Here is a 19,250-nt window from a genome sequence, read left to right as displayed (position 1 = left end):
AAAGGAACTCTATGATTTTAGGTCACTTATTAAGCCCCCCTAATCATTAGTTTGTTCATCTGTACAGTAAAGATAATAATGTTCCATGCCCATCTTACAGGATTATAGTGAGAATCAGTTCAAGTTAGTAAGCAAATCAGAAGTACCTACTATGCACAGCACTATACCAGCTATCTCTGGAAACAGATAAGTAAATAAAAACTACCTTTTAGCTCAGTGGCCATTTAATGATAAAATAAAATGTAGGTATGTACATTATTATGTACATTGTTAAACTCCATTATTATGTACATTGTTGAATTCCATTATTATGTACAATGTCAAACTCCATGCAAATACAAAGTACTAGTATTGGGGCAGTGGTGACCACGGTAGTAAACTCAGAAAGTCAAGACTAGAAGGGAGCTTAGACATTCTGTAGTCTACTGCCCTGAGTTTAAACAAACTGACTTCCAGGGAGATTAATCCTTTATCCAAGAATAGACAAACAGCAGAAGCAAATATATGTTGTTAATATACCCCGTTTTTTTTTTTTCCTGAGATGAAGTCTCGCTCTGTCTCCCAGGCTGGAGTGCAGTGGTGCGATCTCCACTCACTGCAAGCTCCCCCTCCCGGGTTCACATCATTCTCCTGCCTCAGCCTCCCGAGTAGCTGGGACTACAGGCGCCCGCCACCGCGCCTGGCTAGTTTTTTTGTATTTGCAGTAGAGATGGGGTTTCACTGTGTTAGCCAGGATGGTCTCGATTTCCTGACCTCATGATCCGCCCACCTTGGCCTCCCAAAGTGCTGGGATTACAGGCGTCAGCCACCACGCCCGGCCAATATACCCCAATTTTCAAGCAGATTCCTGGAAACCCAGATGGCAACTTTAGCATCATCAGCTAAAATTTAATACGGGGAGAATTGAATACATGTACAGAAACCTTTCAGCTCTGGGCCAGGTGCGGTGGCTCGCGCTTGTAATACCAGTACTTTGGGAGGCAGAGACAGGCAGATCACAAGGTCAGGAGATTGAGATCATCCTGACTAACACGGTGAAACCCCGTTTCTATTAAAAATATTTTTTAAGAAAACTAGCCGGACGCGGTGGTGAGCACCTGTAGTCCCAGCTACTTGGGAGGCTGAGGCAGGAGAATGGCGTGAACCCGGGAGGCGAAGCTTGCAGTGAGCCGAGATCGCGCCACTGCACTCCAGCCTGGGCGACAGAGCGAGACTCCATCTCAAAAAAAAAAAAAAAAAAAAAAAAGACAAGAAAAAGAAAAAAGAAACCTTTCAGCTCTGTTTACCACTGTGGATAGGAAGCTGGGCTGATGGCTTAGATTCTGGCCCTGCTACTTATTAGCTAGTGACCTTGGGCAAGTTACTTAATTTCCATGTCTCCTTTCCCCATCTGTAATATGAAGGCAGTCATAGTGGCAAACATCACAGGATTATTGTGAAAGTTGAAGGAATTAATATGTAAAGTGCTGCAAAGAGAGTCTAGCACATGGCAAGCTCTCTGCATTGCTGTGTATTCGTATAATTTAAGCCCAGTGGAGGCTGACATGGCCATCCTGTTGGTGAGGGAGGTGTCTTAGGAAGTGCTGAGCTGAGGACGTCAGAACACATTAGAACAAACAGGCAGCACTGAAAGCTATGAAGGCAGGGAAGATTTCTTTCCCCACAAACCAAACCAAAGCCGTTACCTTTAGGATACTTTTTCCTTTTCACAAAGGTGTCAGCTAACATCCTGAGCATTTCAGGTATCATGTCTGAGTGCCAATGCAGAGAATGAGCCTGTAATTCTAGGACTCCAGCAGTGCGCTCATCAATTCGGCTCCCAACCGCAGCTTACCCTGGGTTCAATTAAGGTAGCAAATGCTTTACAGAGAAGAGGCAGCCCCTATTCTGAGATAAAGGTATTGCTCACCCATCATTATCAATTCATTAGCCTCTGCACCACCGGACCTGCCCCAAAGATTGGCAGGCGAAGCCTGGGTTGGCGGTGGGGAGGTTGTTTGGTTTATACCCAGATCACACATGATCACATGACATTTCCTAACTTCAGCAGAACATGATAGCCACTGCAGACCTTCAGTTAGGGTCACTCTGGGACAGCTGTCCATTTCCTGGCTTCACTTGGTAGGCGGGGTGGAGACAAGGTCAAAGAAGATCAAGAACTGGGTTGTAACGTAATCCATGGAATTGACACTGCGAACAAAGAACACGTCCAGCACGAGAGGTGTGCCCAGCACAGGACAAAACAGTGTCCAGGAGGAAGAGGGAGTCATGTACGTCCAGGTCTGTGTGGGAGTGAGTGACCTGTCTGGAAAATCCTGTCCCTTTGGTGGAGAGTGAAGCATCAGCTTCATTTAACTTTCCAATGGGGCCGCCGGCTCCCGCTTCTCACTCTGATTCCAGCCTCTCCAAGCTGTCTTCTGATGATCATTTGACTTCCCACCTAGATTGCACCACAGGGAGAGAATGGGCTTGAAACAGGATGTGTGTCTGATCTCTTGCCTGATTTTACTTGTCATTGTAAATTAATAACGTGGCATTTTGATTTACACACCCGTCTCTTGTGAACCTGGCGAGTATGACCGAGAGCCCGATAAACCGATCTTACCTCCGTGTGCTGACAAAACCAATTTTCTCAGTTTCTGAACCTGAAAAACTAAGGGCCAGCCCCTAGACTGCGGGGAAATCACCAAGGTAAATACCCTTTTGAAGTCTCTGGCAGCCAGACAGCCGCCCTTTCCTCCACCTCCTGTCAAACACATTTCTCTTGTGGACTTTCATCTTTCAAGGTGAACACTCCATGCTCAGTGCCCACTCAAATGATTGATTCCATGGTGGTAAGCTCAGGAAATGGGAAACTTTCTCTTCCCCTGAGCCACCTAATCAATGTTTTGACATGTCTATAAAGGCACTTAATCAAAACATAATTCTAATATGCATGTGATTTTTAGCATCTTATGTATATCCCCTATTCAAAATGATGAAACTATTAATCGGTTGTAACCCAGGATTTCCTAGGCCCCGCCAGACAGTACAAATTAGGTGATGTTCTCTTTAAACCCAATGGTGCTGGCGGGGTGGCCCCACCTGCAGAGGGCTGGTCGTTAACCTCTGTCCCCAAGTCTTTCCGTCTGTCCTGGGAGTTTTCTGAGGGGCTCTGAGTGCTCACAGTACTCTCCTCTAGTCTCTTTTTAATTTTTTAAAATTGTTGACTTTTTAAGTTAAAAACAGTTTTGTTGTTGTTGGTTTTCTTGTTTTTGTTTTCATTTGTTTGTTTTTTGAGATGGAGTCTTGCTCTGTCTCTCAGGGTGGAATGCAGTGGTACCCTCTCGGCTCACTGCAGCCTCCATCTCCCGGATTCGAGCTATTCTCCTGCCTCAGCCTCCTGAGTAGCTGGGATTACAGGTGTGCGCCATGACGCCCAGCTAATGTTTGTATTTTTAGTAGAGACAGGGTTTTACTGTGTTGGCCAGGCTGGTCTCAAACTCCTGATCTCAGGTGATCCGCCTGCCTCAGCCTCCCAAAGTGTTAGGATTCCAGGTGTTAGCCACTGCACCCGGCCTATTTTGGTTTTTTGTTTTAGAGACAAAGTCTTGCTTTGTCACCTAGGCTAGAGTGCAATGACAAGATCATAGCTCACTGCAGCCTCAACCTCCTGGCTGGCCTTGTTTTCAATGTTGGCCTCCTGCAGATCACTTCCAAGAGAGCCTGGACTTTGTCACTGCTTATTTTTGGTGTTGCAGCAATGGATGAGATTTCTTCTTCCGAGAGCACTGTCTCTGGGAGTTTGCAAAGCTGCGTTTTGGTACCTCAAGGTAACAATTTTTCATGAAGTTCTTTCAATGCATCTCTGCACCCCCAGAACCAGACAGTGATGGTGGAGAAATGGGTGGCACCCTTCTCCCCAGGCGTGTACTGCACAGAGCTTTCTGGGTTCCAGGGTAGCCCTGACGGTGCCAAAAGTCCTAGAAAATCTTCAAGGAAGCAGCTCTTTCATTTTTGGCCAAAACCCCTCTCCTGAAAAGGGATCAAGCCTAGGTCTTAGGGAACAGACATTTTACTGTCTTCCCCATCTTCCTTGCCTGACTTTGGTCTGGTCTTTTTCCTTAAAGCTTATCATGCACTCATGCAAATAGATATCTGCACACATCCGTGAGCAGAGGCTAAGTATACCGGATTCTGAACTAGGTTACAATGACAGAGAGAAGAAGACACAGTCCTTAGAAGTTCTGAATCTGGGCTGTGGGATAATCAACTGTGATATAATATATGTGCCATAGAAATGGTATGTACAAAATATGCTAAAACACAGAGGAAAAAAGGCTTCCTAAAGCAGAGGTTCTATAGCAGTAGAGAACAGCTAAGTGTGGCTGGGTGCAGTGGCTCTCACGCCTGTAATCCCAGCACTTTAAGAGACTGAGTCAGGTGGATCACCTGAGGTCAGAAGTTCGAGACCAGTCTGGCCAATACGGTGAAACCCTGTCTCTACTAAAAGCACAAAAATTAGCCAGGCATGGTGGCAGGCACTTGTAATCCCAGCTACTCAGGAGGCTGAGGCAGGAGTATCGTTTGAACCTGGGAGGCGGAGGTTGCAGTGAGCCAGTGAGCTGAGATGGGGCCACTGCACTCCAGCCTAGGTGACACAGTGAGACTCTGTCTCAAAAAACAAAACAAAACAAAACAAAAAAAAACTCAGCTGAGTAGAGGAAAGGAAGTTTCTTTAAAGGGCTTGCTGGGAGATGATAGTTAAATCGTCCTTTAAGCACAAACTTACCAGGCAGATGACAACAGGCATTCCAGGCAGGGGGAAAAGGTGAATGAAGTGTTAAAGGAAGTAATTTCATTCTATAAATTTGGTAATTCTATAAATGAGATTTTCTATAGCAAAATTTCAAGAGGCTTCAACACATGAACAGCAGCTTTTCAGTGAAACCTTTTGAAAAACAAAACTGATGTTGCAAAAGGATTTTATTCATCTCTCTTTTGGTTGCTGAGACTGAACAATACATAAAATAGTAAGAGGAGGAAGAAGGTGATTCCAAAGCATTTCAACACCGTCTGCTGAGAATGATTTAGGTGAAGAAATTGTGATGAAGATGAATAGCATGAGTAGTCCTTTGACAAATGGCATACTAGACATGGGATGATAGGCTAACCAATAAGAAAAGTCTAATGTTGGCTGGGCACAGTGGCTCACGCCTGTAATCCCAGCACTTTGGGAGGCCAAGGCGGGCGGATCACAAGATCAGGAGATCGAGACCATCCTGGCTAACACGGTGAAACCCTGTCTCTACTAAAAATACAAAAAAATTAGCCAGGCGTGGTGGTGGGCGCCTGTGGTCCCAGCTGCTCGGGAGGCTGAGGCAGGAGAATGGCGTGAACCTGGGAGGCGGAGCTTGCAGTGAGCTGAGATTGTGTCACTCCAGCCTGGGTGACAGAGTGAGATTCTGTCTCAAAAAAAAAAAAAGAAAAGTCCAACTTGGTGAAGGCACGTGGAAGATCTAGACTACGTCCTAATTATCCTAGACCAGTGAGACTTACTAAATCTAAAAGTTATACCAAAAGTGAAGACAGGCCAAAGAGGAGCCTCTGACCTTCTCCAGCCTTCTCATCTACTTGCCTATTTAGGCAAGACTCTCAATGTATATGAACTACTCATTGCCTTCATTTAATTTAGATATCCTACTAGTACATAACCTAGATGTTGCAAGGAATATTCCATTCACCGATGGAAATAGAGCAGCAGAGAAAGCAAGCAAATGGTGTTCAAGATCCACCACATATCCCTCCATGTCTAAGTGGGAGCCCAGGGTTCTGACTCTACCTGTTAAACAGATGAAGATATCTGTCAGGAGTTGGAAAGAGCTGCATCCTCCCACTTCGGGGAATACAAAATTTGATCTCAGCTGAACAAGCCTGGAAAGTTCTGCCTTACCTTAGAAGGATTCTTGTCAAAGTTTGCCTTCCTGGGAAATGAGAAGTAGCATCTTCCTGCAACATGAATAAACACAAATAACTTCCAGAATTCTGCAATGGAGGTTCTCATCTCAAGTTGCTCACTCTTGGTATCAAAAGTGTAATTGTCTAGCAAAGACATAGAATCAACCTAGGTGTCCATCGATGGTGGGCTGGACAAAGAAAATGTAGTACATATATACCATGAAATGCTACGAAGCCCTGGCGGGGCACGGTGGCTCACGCCTGTAATCCCAGCACTTTGGGAGGCCGAGGTGGGTGGATCACAAGGTCAGGAGATCGAGACCATCCTGGCTAACATGGTGAAACCCCGTCTCTACTAAAAATACAAAAAATTAGCCGGGCGTGGCAGCGTGCGCCTGTAATCCCAGCTACTCGGGAGGCTGAGGCAGGAGAATGGCGTGAACCCGGGAGGTGGAGCTTGCAGTGAGCCGAGATCGCGCCACTGCACTCCAGCCTGGGCAACAGAGTGAGACTCTGTCTCAAATAAATAAATAAATAGTTGAAAAAAAATTTACCATGTAATTTCCTTGTCCATGATGAGGAAGTCATGATGGACTGGACAGCAGTTGATTCATATCTCAATGATCCATGTTTTGTGGCAATCTTTTCTTACCTAAATTTTGAAAGAAGAAATTTTAAATGACCTGAAAGATCCTTTTTGAAGTCAAGCCAGTCTACAGAAAATACATATTTTCCATCTTCTTTTCAAGTCAGACAGGGCAATCTTGCATCTCAGCATCAGCCTCTTGTCTTCCTACATCTGTTACCTTGGTTCAAGAGGATATTTATCTAAAAATAACAAATCTAAACCACAGGAAAATTCATGCACCCAAAGTATGCAAATCCCTGCTGACTAATAAATCAACAACTTATGTCAAAAAGTCCAATAGTTACAATGGCCAGAAGTGTTATACTCAGGGCATCTTGGATAAGGGAGGCACTGGAGGACAGAAGGTCATTCCTGCAGACAGAGAGCCAGCTACTTTACAAGGAGCTTCAGATTCTTTAAGATTAGAATAACAACTCCAGGCCGGGCGCGGTGGCTCAAGCCTGTAATCCCAGCACTTTGGGAGGCCGAGGCGGGTGGATCACGAGGTCAGGAGATCGAGACCATCCTGGCTAACATGGTGAAACCCTGTCTCTACTAAAAATACAAAAAACTAGCCGGGCGCGGTGGCGGGCGCCTGTAGTCCCAGCTACTCGGAGGCTGAGGCGGGAGAATGGCGTGAACCCGGGAGGCGGAGCTTGCAGTGAGCCGAGATCATGCCACTGCACTCCAGCCTGGGTGACAGAGTGAGACTCCGTCTCAAAAAAAAAAAAAAAAAAAAAAGAATAACAACTCCAAATCCAGATTCAATCACTGTTTCGTGTACTAGTCTTAGTATGGAAGGGACTTGAAAGCTTCTTGGAAAATGAAGGTGATCATGCAATAACAACAACAGACTTTGTGGATTATCATCCAACTGTTTTTGGAAGCTGGTGTGGTGTTTTAGACATTTTAACTTGTCCAGTCGCTTAGCAGGATTGATTTCGTTTTCTGAGGATTTTACCAGGTGTTCAAAGATTCCTCATCATTGTATGTCTGAAGGTGATAAATATGTTTTAGTGTGCGTGTTTCAGGGAATATGAAACTACATCTGGATCTGGGTCACTCTTGAACATCCTCTGGAATGTCCACACACAAAAGTACCCAGTGGTCTCTTTATTGCAAAAAGGTGATAACTGACTTAACCAGGAACTACTGAAAAGTATGTTTGGGCCGGGCGCAGTGGCTCAAGCCTGTAATCGCAGCACTTTGGGAGGCCTAGTCGGACAGATCACGAGGTCAGGAGATTGAGACCATCCTGGCTAACACGGCGAAACCCCGTCTCTACTAAAAATACAAAAATATTAGCCGGGCGTGATGCTGGACGCCTGTAGTCCCAGCTACTCAGGAGGCTGAGGCAGGAGAATGGTGTGAACCTGGGAGGCGGAGCTTGCAGTGAGCCAAGATCATGACACTGCATTCCAGCCTGGGTGACAGAGCGAGACTCCATCTCAAAACAATAACAACAACAAAAACAAAAAAACCAGTATGTTTAAATCATTAAAAATGAATCTGTGGACCCATGAGGCATTTAGAGACATTGAACAAGTATCCACATTTTAAGAGATAACAGAGGTGGGTGCAGAGAAACAGTAATCCTTTCACTTTTGGATCTGGGAAGAGAAAATATTGACGTAAGATGCTTTTGATACAGATTACAAGATGGCCTGTGATCACCATATCATGATCATATCACACTTAAGCAAGAGTCTGTGCAACTGTGATGGATGGTCCCAGAACTGCAGGGGTGGGAGAATATGCTGAAAAACCTTTGGATGTGTATGTGAATGCATGTGTACTTTCAACCTGCGAGGAATAATCAGCAGCTAAAGCAGTACTTCTATAAACATGCCAGAAAAAAATGGAAGTCCTCACAATGGCAAACTGCCACGTATCAAAGAAAGCAGCAACAAAAGATCTAGAGCTCAAACCATTAGAATGAAAAAGATACTGCAGAAATACAATTTTCATGAGCCATTTCAGTCTCTGACAGATCAAACAGATGCTCCTCAAGCTTGGTAATATATTTGAGCAATACAATCTTAAAAAATAATCTGTATTTATATGTATCTATTATAACCTTTCCAAGGCTAGGATCTTGGATGTGGCCCTTTAATAGCTGGTCCCTGGATCTTTGGGGAAAAAAGCAACATAGCATAAAGGATAAAGCACTGGAGTCACACAGACAGGTTCACTTCTTGGCTCTTCTGTTCACTTAATAAAAGTCTCTCTGAACCTCAGTTTCCTCATGAGTGAAATGGGATAATGGAACAGCTGCCTGTGATAATGCATAGAAAGCCCTGAACAGTGTCTGCTCCAGTGTGGATGCCCAGTGCACATCAGCTCTGATTGCCGCAGCAGCAGACTCCTGTCATCTGCACTCGCCTTCCTCTGCCAAGCACCAGTGCTCAGGCCTCTCCACTGACAGTGGAGAGGACTTGCCTGGCATACAATTCATGCCAGTGTTCTCCTATAATGTCACTGATTTCTGTAACTACCGTATCTGCCTGCTTTAGCAGGGAGCCACCCCTGAGCTTCTCTTCCTGCTTGGGAGAGACAAGGAAAGAAAGCAACAGCATCTCCTAGGCAATGGGGGCAATTTTATCACTTCTGCTACCTAGATCCCGGAGCTAAAGAGGGAAGTCCCAGGGCACATCAGTGTTCCTATGTGCTTGCACCTGGTAGCACAGCCTTGCTCTAAAGACCAGTTCCCCAGCCAATTTATTGCTTAACTGTCTAATTCCACCCAGGAATCCAAATGGACTCCCCAGCATCCTGGTTCACTCACTGTGCCTGTATATGCTTCAACCGCAGTTTGGACAGATTTTGAGTTGTTGCCCACGTGGCTTTTTTTTTTTTTTTTTTTCAGATGGAGTTTCGCTCTTGTTGCCCAGGCTGGAGTGCAGTGGCGCCATCTCGATCTCGGCTCACTGCAACCTCTGCCTCCGGGTTCAAGTGATTCTCCTGTCTCAGCCTCCCAAGTAGCTGGGATTACAGGTGCCTGCCACCATGCCAGGCTAATTTTTGTATTTTTAGTAGAGATGGGATTTCATCATACTGGTCAGGTTGGTCTCGAACTCCTGACCTCAGGTGATCCACCCGCCTTGGCCTCCCAAAGTGCCAGGATTACACGCGTGAGGCACTGCGCCCAGCTGCCCACATGGCTTCTTGCCACATCTGGCCCATAGCTGGTTTCCCAGGAGGTTGCCCAACTTGCGCTCTGGCATCACTGAACCTGAATATCGATCTAGCTGAGGCCCCTGATACTACTCTATTCTACAAAAAATAAATCCTCTCTGAGAGCTCCATAGAACATTTACCAGCTATGAATCATGTAGTCAGAAATAAAGAAAATCTCAGGCCGGGCGCGGTGGCTCAAGCCTGTAATCCCAGCACTTTGGGAGGCCGAGGTGGGCGGATCACGAGGTCAGGAGATCGAGACCATCCTGGCTAACACGGTGAAACCCCGTCTCTACTAAAAATACAAAAAACTAGCCGGGCGCGGTGGCGGGCGCCTGTAGTCCCAGCTACTCGGGAGGCTGAGGCAGGAGAATGGCGTAAACCCGGGAGGCGGAGCTTGCAGTGAGCTGAGATCCGGCCACTGCACTCCAGCCTGGGTGACAGAGCAAGACTCCGTCTCAAAAAAAAAAAAAAAAAAAAAAAAAAAAAAAAAAAAAAAGAAAATCTCAATAAATTCACAAACACAGAAGTTGGGTAGGCCACATTTCCTAATCACAATGCAAAACAACTAAAAGTAGTTTATTTAAATTATAACCCAAAATACCCCCAACTATTTGGATTTTTTTTTTAGAAGTATTCTAGGCCAGGTGTAGTGGCTGAAGCCTATAATCCCAGCACTTTGGGAGGCTGAGGTAGGTGGAACACCTGAGGTCATGAGTTCGAGACGAGCCTGGCCAACATGACGAAACCTCATCTCTACTAAAAATACAAAAATTAGCCGGGCGTGGTGGTGGGTGCCTGTAATCCCAGCTACTCCGGAGGCTGAGGCAGGAGAATCACTTGAACCCAGGAGGCAGAGGTTGCAGTGAGCCAACATCGCGCTGTTGCACTCCAGGCTGGTGGACAAGAGTGAGAAATCATCTAAAAAAAATAAAAAAAAAGAAAGGAGTATTGTAATGACTAGACAAAGGAGAAGATAAACAATAGAAAACAGTCAGCCTTCCCTATCCGTGGGTTCCACATCTGCAGATGCAACCAACTGTAAATTAAAAATATTCAGAAAAAAATCCAGAAAAGTTTATGTTGTTGCTGGTGTGTACTATGTAGTTAGGCCTGTAACTGACATGTATAGACTTTTTTTCTTATCATTATTCCCCAAACAATATAATAACCATTTACATTGTGCTAGATATTATATCTAGAAATGATTTAAAGTATATGGGGCTGGGTGCGGTGGCTCATGTCTGTAATCCCAGTACTTTGGGAGGCCAAGGCGGGCAGAACACCTGAGGTCAGGAGTTCGAGACCAGTCTGGCCAATGCGGTGAAACCCCGTCTCTACTAAAAATACAAAAAAACTAGCAGGACGTGGTGGCATGCACCTGTAATCCCAGCTACTCAGGAGGCTGAGGCAGGAGAATCGCTTGAACCTGGGAGGCGAAGGTTGCAGTGAGCTGGGATCGTGCCACTGTACTGCAGCCTCGTCGACAGAGCGAGACACTGTTTGTTTGTTTGTTTGTTTTAAAAAAACAGTATATGGGAGGACATATGTAGGTAGTATATAATACTACACCATTTTATATCAGGGACTTGAGCATCCACAAATTTTGGCATCTGCAGTGGGCTCCTGGAACCAATATCATTCAGATATTGAGAAATGGCTGTAATACGTCATTTAGAAAATAATGAGTACTTATCAAAGCATGAAAGGAGGCCAAGCAGGATTGAGAAACAAATTCATAAACTTTAACTGTTTAACTAAAAAAAGAAAAAGCATACTAAGCTATAAGGATAAAATTACAGGGGAGAAAAGGGTCCCAAGGAAGGAAATAATTAAGAGAAGAAATAGTAACAATAACTTCCTCGTAATGAGTACCTAATATGTTTATAATCCTTTTATATGCATTCTCTAATCCCTACAAGATTTCAAATATGGCATTAATATTATTCCATTTTGCAGATGAGAATACTAGTCTCAACAAGGTTGGGATGCTTGTCTAAGGCCTCATAACTCTTAAGTTGTGAAGGAAATTTGAGCTCAAGTCAGTCTGACTTCAAACATTTCTCTAATTCCACTATCCACTTAAATATGCTGTTTGTACTGTATTGCATTCATTCAAACCCACATTAGAAAATAAACCACATGGCCAGGCATGGTGGCTCACGCCTGTAATCCCAGCACTTTGGGAGGCTGAGGCAGGTGGATCACGATGTCAGGAGATGGAGACCATCCTGGCTAACACGGTGAAACCCCGTCTCTACTGAAAATACAAAAAATTAGTGGCACGTGGTGGCGGGCGCCTGTAGTCCCAGCTACTTGGGAGGTTGAGGCAGGAGAATGATGTGAACCCAGGAGGTGGAGCTTGCAGTGAGCCGAGATTGCGCCACTGCACTTCAGCCTGGGCGACAGAGCAAGACTCCTTCTCAAAAAAAAAAAAAAAAAAAGAAAGAAAAAGAAAATTAACCACATGCAGCCAGACACGGTGGCTTACACCTGTAATCCCAGCACTTTGAGAGGCCAAGGTGGGTGGATCATGAGGTCAGGAGATCAAGAACATCCTGGCTAACATGGTGAAACCCCAACTCTACTAAAAATGCAAAAAAAAAAAAAAAAAAAAAAAATTAGCCAGGTGTGGTAGCTGGCGCCTGTAGTCCCAGCTACTTGGGATGCTGAGGCAGGAGAATGGCAGAGCTTGCAGTGAGCCGAGATCATGCCACTGCACTCCACAGTGAGACTCCGTCTCAGAAAAAAAAAAAAAAAAAAAAAAAGAAAGAAAAGAAAAGAAAACAAACTGCATGCTGGGTCATTGAAAAAAATTGTATAACTAATAAACCTCAGACAAGATGTAATGAACAAAAAAGATAACAATATATATAGTACTATTCAGATGCCAAGATATTTAATACAAGCTGATAATTTAAAAGTACAAAATAATACTTGAGAAAATCTCACTAGAATAATTTTATAAACATATAAAATGACTAAAAGTGGCACAATAAATTCTCTATCCATTAGGATTCATTTTGGCTTCAAATGACAGAAAATCCAAAATAATAGTAAAGTTTAGTCCAGCTACTGTAGGACTCCTAAACTCTGTTATTTTATTGCTCTGCCATCCTCAGCAAGAGGTTTCCACTTTATGACACAAATGGCTGTGGAGTCTTCAGTCACCAAGTTTTTATTTTAGTAAGTAAGAAAAAAGGCACAAATTCTTCTTTTAAAGACAATATCCAGAAGTTACGCATATCACTTTTGCATCCACCCTATGGTAGACAGACTCAAAGATGGTTCTCACATATCCCAAAAAGCCTTCTGTAATCCTGTCCCCTGTACTGTGGGCAGGACCTGTGATTGGTTTCTAACAAAGGATCTGCTAAAGGTGATGAAATGTGACAGTGCTCTCGCTTGCTCGCTTAGAGGACCTCAGCTGACATGTATGAAGCAGCCCAGGTGACAAGAAACCAAGCATAGCTTCTAGTCAGCAGCTGGAAAGATCAGAGACCCTCAGTCTGACAGTTCACAAGGAACTGAATCCTGCCAACAAACACCTGAGCTTGAAAGTGGATCCTTCCCCGGTCCAACCTCAGATGAGACCCCAGACCTGACTGCCACCTTGATGGCAGCTTTAAGACATGTGCTGAAGCACAGAACAGTTATGTAGGTCCACACTCTTGACTCACAGAAGTGGAGATAATAAATAGGTTTTGTTTAAGCTGCTATTGTGATAATATTATTACTAGATACGAATACACTCTTCATTCACCAATACTGATTCACATGGCTACACATAGCTGCAAAGGAAGCTGGAAAGTGGAGTCTTTATTCATTGGCTATGTGTAAGCTAAACATCCAAAATTCTATTGCCAAGGAGAAGAGAAGAATGGATACTGGGCCCCAGCCAGGGATCTCTGCCCCAGCAGACTAAGCAAATAACCAAGAGAAAAATAAGAAATGTTATCAGAGGGCTAAGTGCAATAGAATATTTCGATGCCTTCAGTATTAAATTCTTGCAAACATTTAAGAAACAAAAAAATCCTTGTGTCATTAAAAAAACTATTCCAAATTAACTTTTGCTGGTGACATGGCAAACTGAAATAATACTTTTAGTAAAATGATTTATAATATGTGTTTAGAGCCATGAAAAGTATCTATCCTTGCCTCAGTAATTTCACTTCTATAATTATATCCCAGGGAAAAATACAATATAGAGAGGAATAAATCTATGCAACATACTTATCATTGCACAGAAATATTACTAACAGAAAAAAATTAAAATCACCAAAATATTCATTAGTATATCAGCCAACAAGTAAATTAGTGTCTACTTTCTCAATAAAATTATCATGTAGTCATTAAAAATAATTACAAAGACTATTTTGTAGCATAAAAATTAGAATGTAGGCTGGGTGTTGTGGCTCACACCTGTAATCCCAGCACTTTGGGAGCCTGAGGTGGGAGGATTGCTTGAGCCCAGGAGCCTGAGACTATCTCGGGCAACATAGTGAGACCCTGTCTCTACAAAAAAGAAAAAGGAAAAATTAGCCAGGCATGGTGGTGCACACCTGTAGTCCCAGCTACCTGGAAGGCTGAGGCAAAAGGATCATTAGGGCCCAGGAGGTCAGAGGTTACCGTGAGCTATGATCACGCCATCACACTCCAGCCTGAACGACAGAGCAAGACCCTGTCTCAATTTTTTTAAAGGCAATGTAAAGATGTCAAGTATTGAAAACAGAATTCAAAAAACATTGTTTTGAAAAGAATGAATAGCAATACAACAATGACAGAAGTGATTGTTTTGATTAATAGGATTATTGTTGATTGTTTTCCTCAAATTTTCTAAATTTTCTCTAATTATTTGTGTAACTGACAAATTTTTAAATAACAAACAAAAGATTAAATAACAAAAACAGCTGTATATATTAGACTTCATTGCCAATATAGCAAACACTTTGGACTACCCTTTGCCTATGTTTATGCATCTATTGCATCTATTTTAATCTGCACATTAACTCCATAAGTCACTACCAATATGGTCCCAATTTTGCAATAGAGGAACTGAAGCCACAAGAAATGTTAAGTTCTTCACCCAGGTACACAGGCAGGACCATGATGGAGAGAGTTTCAATCCATATATGTCTGACTATAGAACCCAACATTTAAACTACTGGGCTAACGAGCAAAGAACAAGTGAAAGAAATAGAAATAGCAAGTAACATTTCATGAGAGAAATCAGTGGGTAAGGCAATTGCCCAGGAAATCACATTGAGGGGAGAAATGAATACAGCTCATAAATTTAAAGCCAAGAGTCCATAGCCTTCTGGATGTCACAGGGCTTTTGGTATCTTATTTTAATGTTTAGACATTCAACATTTTAAGAGTTCACTCCTTTGTGGTCAAGCCCCTTGAGACAATGAGCTTTATGCATGGGTTGTTTTTGTGCCTAATGATCCATGGTGGAAGAACTTACTGGCTTGGTGACCTCTGTCTCCTGGCGACAGTGAGGCCCACATGGTCTTCCCAGCATCCCAGTGGTTATGTGGCAGTCTATCAAATGGCCACAAGCACAATAGTGAATCAGTATTGAATGACAATAATTTCAAAGGTAAGTTCAAAAATAAGCTCTTTCTAAAATTCCTCTCATGAGTCATACCACGAGAGTAAAAAACAGATTTTCTGAGCAAGGAGGTACTTCTCTCACACAAATGACAAGTTTTTATATATAATAATAACGTAGAGTTGCTAACCTCCACATTCAGGAACGAAACTATTCTGTACAAGGTCATCAGCAATTCAGCTCTCATCTTTCTATCCGTTTTGAAGAATCTCCCTTCATCTGAGGTCAGTGTTTGTAGGAGCAGAATAACATCCTGCATTTTTAATGAGCTTTTCAAATCACATATTTTGCAAAAGGTCATGCCTTCTATGTTATTTTTATTTCATTTTGGAAGGAAAGTTAAATGTTTATAGCTTAATGGACAATTTTAAGTTCTTCTACAAGCTGCTGTTCAAAGGAAATACATTAGAGTTTGTGTGTATTCTGTAAACTTGCATTTGAGAGAGAATATGATGTGCATATGTGTCCATATGATAATCATAATTCCTCTAATATGATACCCTTGGGTTTAATCATACCATGTTAATTCAATTGGACTTAGAGTTCTAATTAATTTAAAATTCTAATACAAATTTTAATGAATTCCTAAGTAAAAGACCTTCCTTGTTCCTGAATAGGACATTTCAACATCATAATGATGTGAGTTCTCCCTGAGTTTAGTTATAAATATAATACAATCACAGTTTTAAAAATATGCTTTTTTTTCTTCTGAAGGTAGGCAAGTGGTAACAACATTCTTATAGAAAAATAAATAAGCAAGAATAGCTAGGGAAGCTCTGAAAAGGAGGAACTGAAAGTGATCAGCCTTCTCAGGTTGTAAAACATACTACAAAACCTCCGTAATTAAAGCAGTGTGGTATTGGCATGTAAATAGACAAACAGACCAATGGGAGTGGAATAAAAATCCAGACCTTAACTGCATATGGAAATCTAGAGTATAATAAAAAGAACATTTCAAATTACTAGAGCAAAGGTGGATTTTCAAATAAATGGTATTGAGACAACTGGTAGCCATTTGGAGAAAGACAAAATTAGATCCATTCCTTAGACCAAACACATACACATTCACACACACATTCATACACACACACACACACACACACATACACACAGAGGCACACACACATGCACACATGGAAGATCAGAGCTCTAAATATAAGAAATGAAACCGTGCAAGTACTAGAAGAAAGCAGGGGCCAGGCGCAGTGGCTCATACCTGTAATCCCAACACTTTGGGAGGCTGAGGCGGGCAGATCATGAGGTCAGGAGTTTGAGACTAGACTGGCCAACATGGTGAAACCCCGTCTCTAATACAAATACAAAATTTAACCAGGTGTGGTGGCGGGCACCTGTAATCCCAGAAACAGAAGTGCAGAGGGGAACTGTACAGCCTGCAGAACCATATGCCAATTAAACCTCTTTTCTTTATAAATTACCCCATCTCAGGTATGTCTTTATAGCAATATGAGAACAGATTAATACATAGAGGGAACATTTGAACACTGTCCTTTAGTTATATACCCTCAGTCTAGGGGAAACTGCAAACAAATCTTGAGCTTCTTAGAGGGTTTTATGGGTTTTGTTTCATTTTTTTTGTTTTCATAGTGGTTTAAGAATATAAATTCTGAAGTCATTTTATATGTATTGTGGAATTGAGCAAAGCAGCGTATATGATGATATTGTTGGGCGTCAGGATACTCGCTGTGGAAGAAGGAAGATATAAAAATGCAGAGTTGAGAAAGGCAAGAAAGAACACTATGGAGGGACTGGGTTGAAATTGGAGGTATCAGTACAGACTCATATTTCAAATATATTAAAATATATGAATATTTTCTAGTACTTTCTGCTAAAAGGACCTAAAAGCAATTAAAACATCTAGTAGCCAGATATTCATTTCTAAATACCATGGCTACTTTGAAGGAGTTCTTATTGGCTAAACTTAAAAAAATTGGGGCATCAGAATGTTTATTTATGAATGAACATGTAAATAAATGACTCATGAACCATGAGTCCTTACTGATAATAAAGAACTTTAAAGGCCAGGCATGGTGGCTCATGTCTGTAATCCCAACACTTTGTGGGGCCAAGGCAGGAGGATTGCTTGCACCCTAGGAGTTGCAGATCAGCCTGGGCAACACAGCAAGACTCCCATCACTACAAAAAAATTTTAAAAATTTGGGTGCAGAGGCACATGCCTGTACTCCCAGTTACTTGGGAAGCTGAGGTAGGAGAATCGTTTGAGCCTGGGAAATCAAGGCTGTAGTGAGCTGTGATCACACCATTGCACTTCAGCCTGGGCAACAGAGCAAGACCCTGTCTCAAAAAAATGTAACTAAAAAATAATAATAGATAGATGGTAGATAGGAAGGTATGTAAGTAGATAGATTAGATAGCTAGATAGTAGATAGATAGGAGAATTTGAGCATGAAAGTAATAAGAACTGTACTGGATGATGATCCTTTACCAGAACAGGAACCCTGAGTCTATACTGATGATAGACAACCAGGCAGAGAGATAGATAAAAGAGAAAGGAGAGTGAGGAGGAAGAGTCCATTCATAAAGCTCATTCATTAAAAATAAAACTAGTGATTTTTAACTGTATCACTCCCTGCCAACTGATAAAGTGCAGGAAGTAATGGAGTTAAAAACCATCATTTTGCAACGATCACAATGAAGATTGTTTTGGGTAAGAATCAACAATAGATGCTAAATCTGAGGTAGAAGGGGAGTTTGATGAGGAGCAGTTTATTTATGTGGTCTTTCTGCACCTCCCTACAGAATATTTTGTGGTTGTAAGGGGAAATAGTGATAATGCAGTGGGATAAACTGGACAGCATCTAAACTAAGTGATCAAAATGAACACTGGTAATGAGAGGCAGATGGGTGTTGTGCACCTGCAGATACAATGCTCCAGGAGGATACAATATCAGATTTTTTTTTTTTTGTATTCTGGCCATCAGTGCAAAACTTGAATCTAATCATGAAGAAACATCAAACAAACCCAAACTGAAAAACATTCTGTAAAATAACTGGCCTGTTGCCTTCAAAAGTGCCGAAGTTGTGAAAAATAAAGACAGGACAATTCCAGATTAAAGGAAAATAAAGATATGTGACAATTTAACATCATACCTGACCCTGGACTGTATCCTGAAGTGGAGGGGGAAAAAAATGGTATAAAGCTCTTATCAGAACCATTAACAAAATTGGAATATGTCTTTGATAAAGTATTTATTATGTCTATGTTGAATTTCCAAATTGTAACTACTGTGGTTACATGTTCTAACCACAGTGATAGTCAACCTACTCTATATAATAATGTGTGTTTTGTGTGTATATGCCTGTGTGGAGAGAGAGAGAGAAAAAATGAGGTAACATCGAAACTGACCCAATAGTCCCATAGATGATTATTTTGGATAGACATAGAAATTGACCCTTCTGGTCTTAAAGTTTAAAACTTACATTTGTTTTATCTGAGTTCCTTCCTCAGGCCTCTCAAAAGGTATCAAAGAACTGAAACTCACCAGATCACCACATCCAGACATGAGATGCCAGACCCCTCATCCTTCATAATTGCTTTCTTACTTCTCCCTAATTCCTGTTTTTCTTTTCTTTTCTTTTCTTTTCTTTTCCTTTCTTTTCCTTTCTTTTCTTCTTTGAGACGGAGTCTCGCTGTTGCCTAGGCTGAAGTGCAGTGTCACGATCTCAGCTCACTGCAAGCTCCGCTTCCTGCCTTCCCACCATTCTCCCGCCTCAGACTCCTGAGTAGCTGGGACCACAGGCGCCCACCACCACACCCGGCTAATTTTTTGTATTTTTAGTAGAGACAGGGTTTCACTGTGTTAGCCAGGATGATCTTGATCTCCTGACCTCGTGATCCACCCACTTTGGCCTCCC

This window comes from Macaca mulatta, chromosome 8 (genome assembly GCF_049350105.2).
Source record: "Macaca mulatta isolate MMU2019108-1 chromosome 8, T2T-MMU8v2.0, whole genome shotgun sequence".
In the NCBI taxonomy this organism is placed as follows: domain Eukaryota; kingdom Metazoa; phylum Chordata; class Mammalia; order Primates; family Cercopithecidae; genus Macaca; species Macaca mulatta.
The sequence above is the reverse complement of the archived record's forward strand: the minus strand, read 5'-3'. Positions refer to the sequence as shown.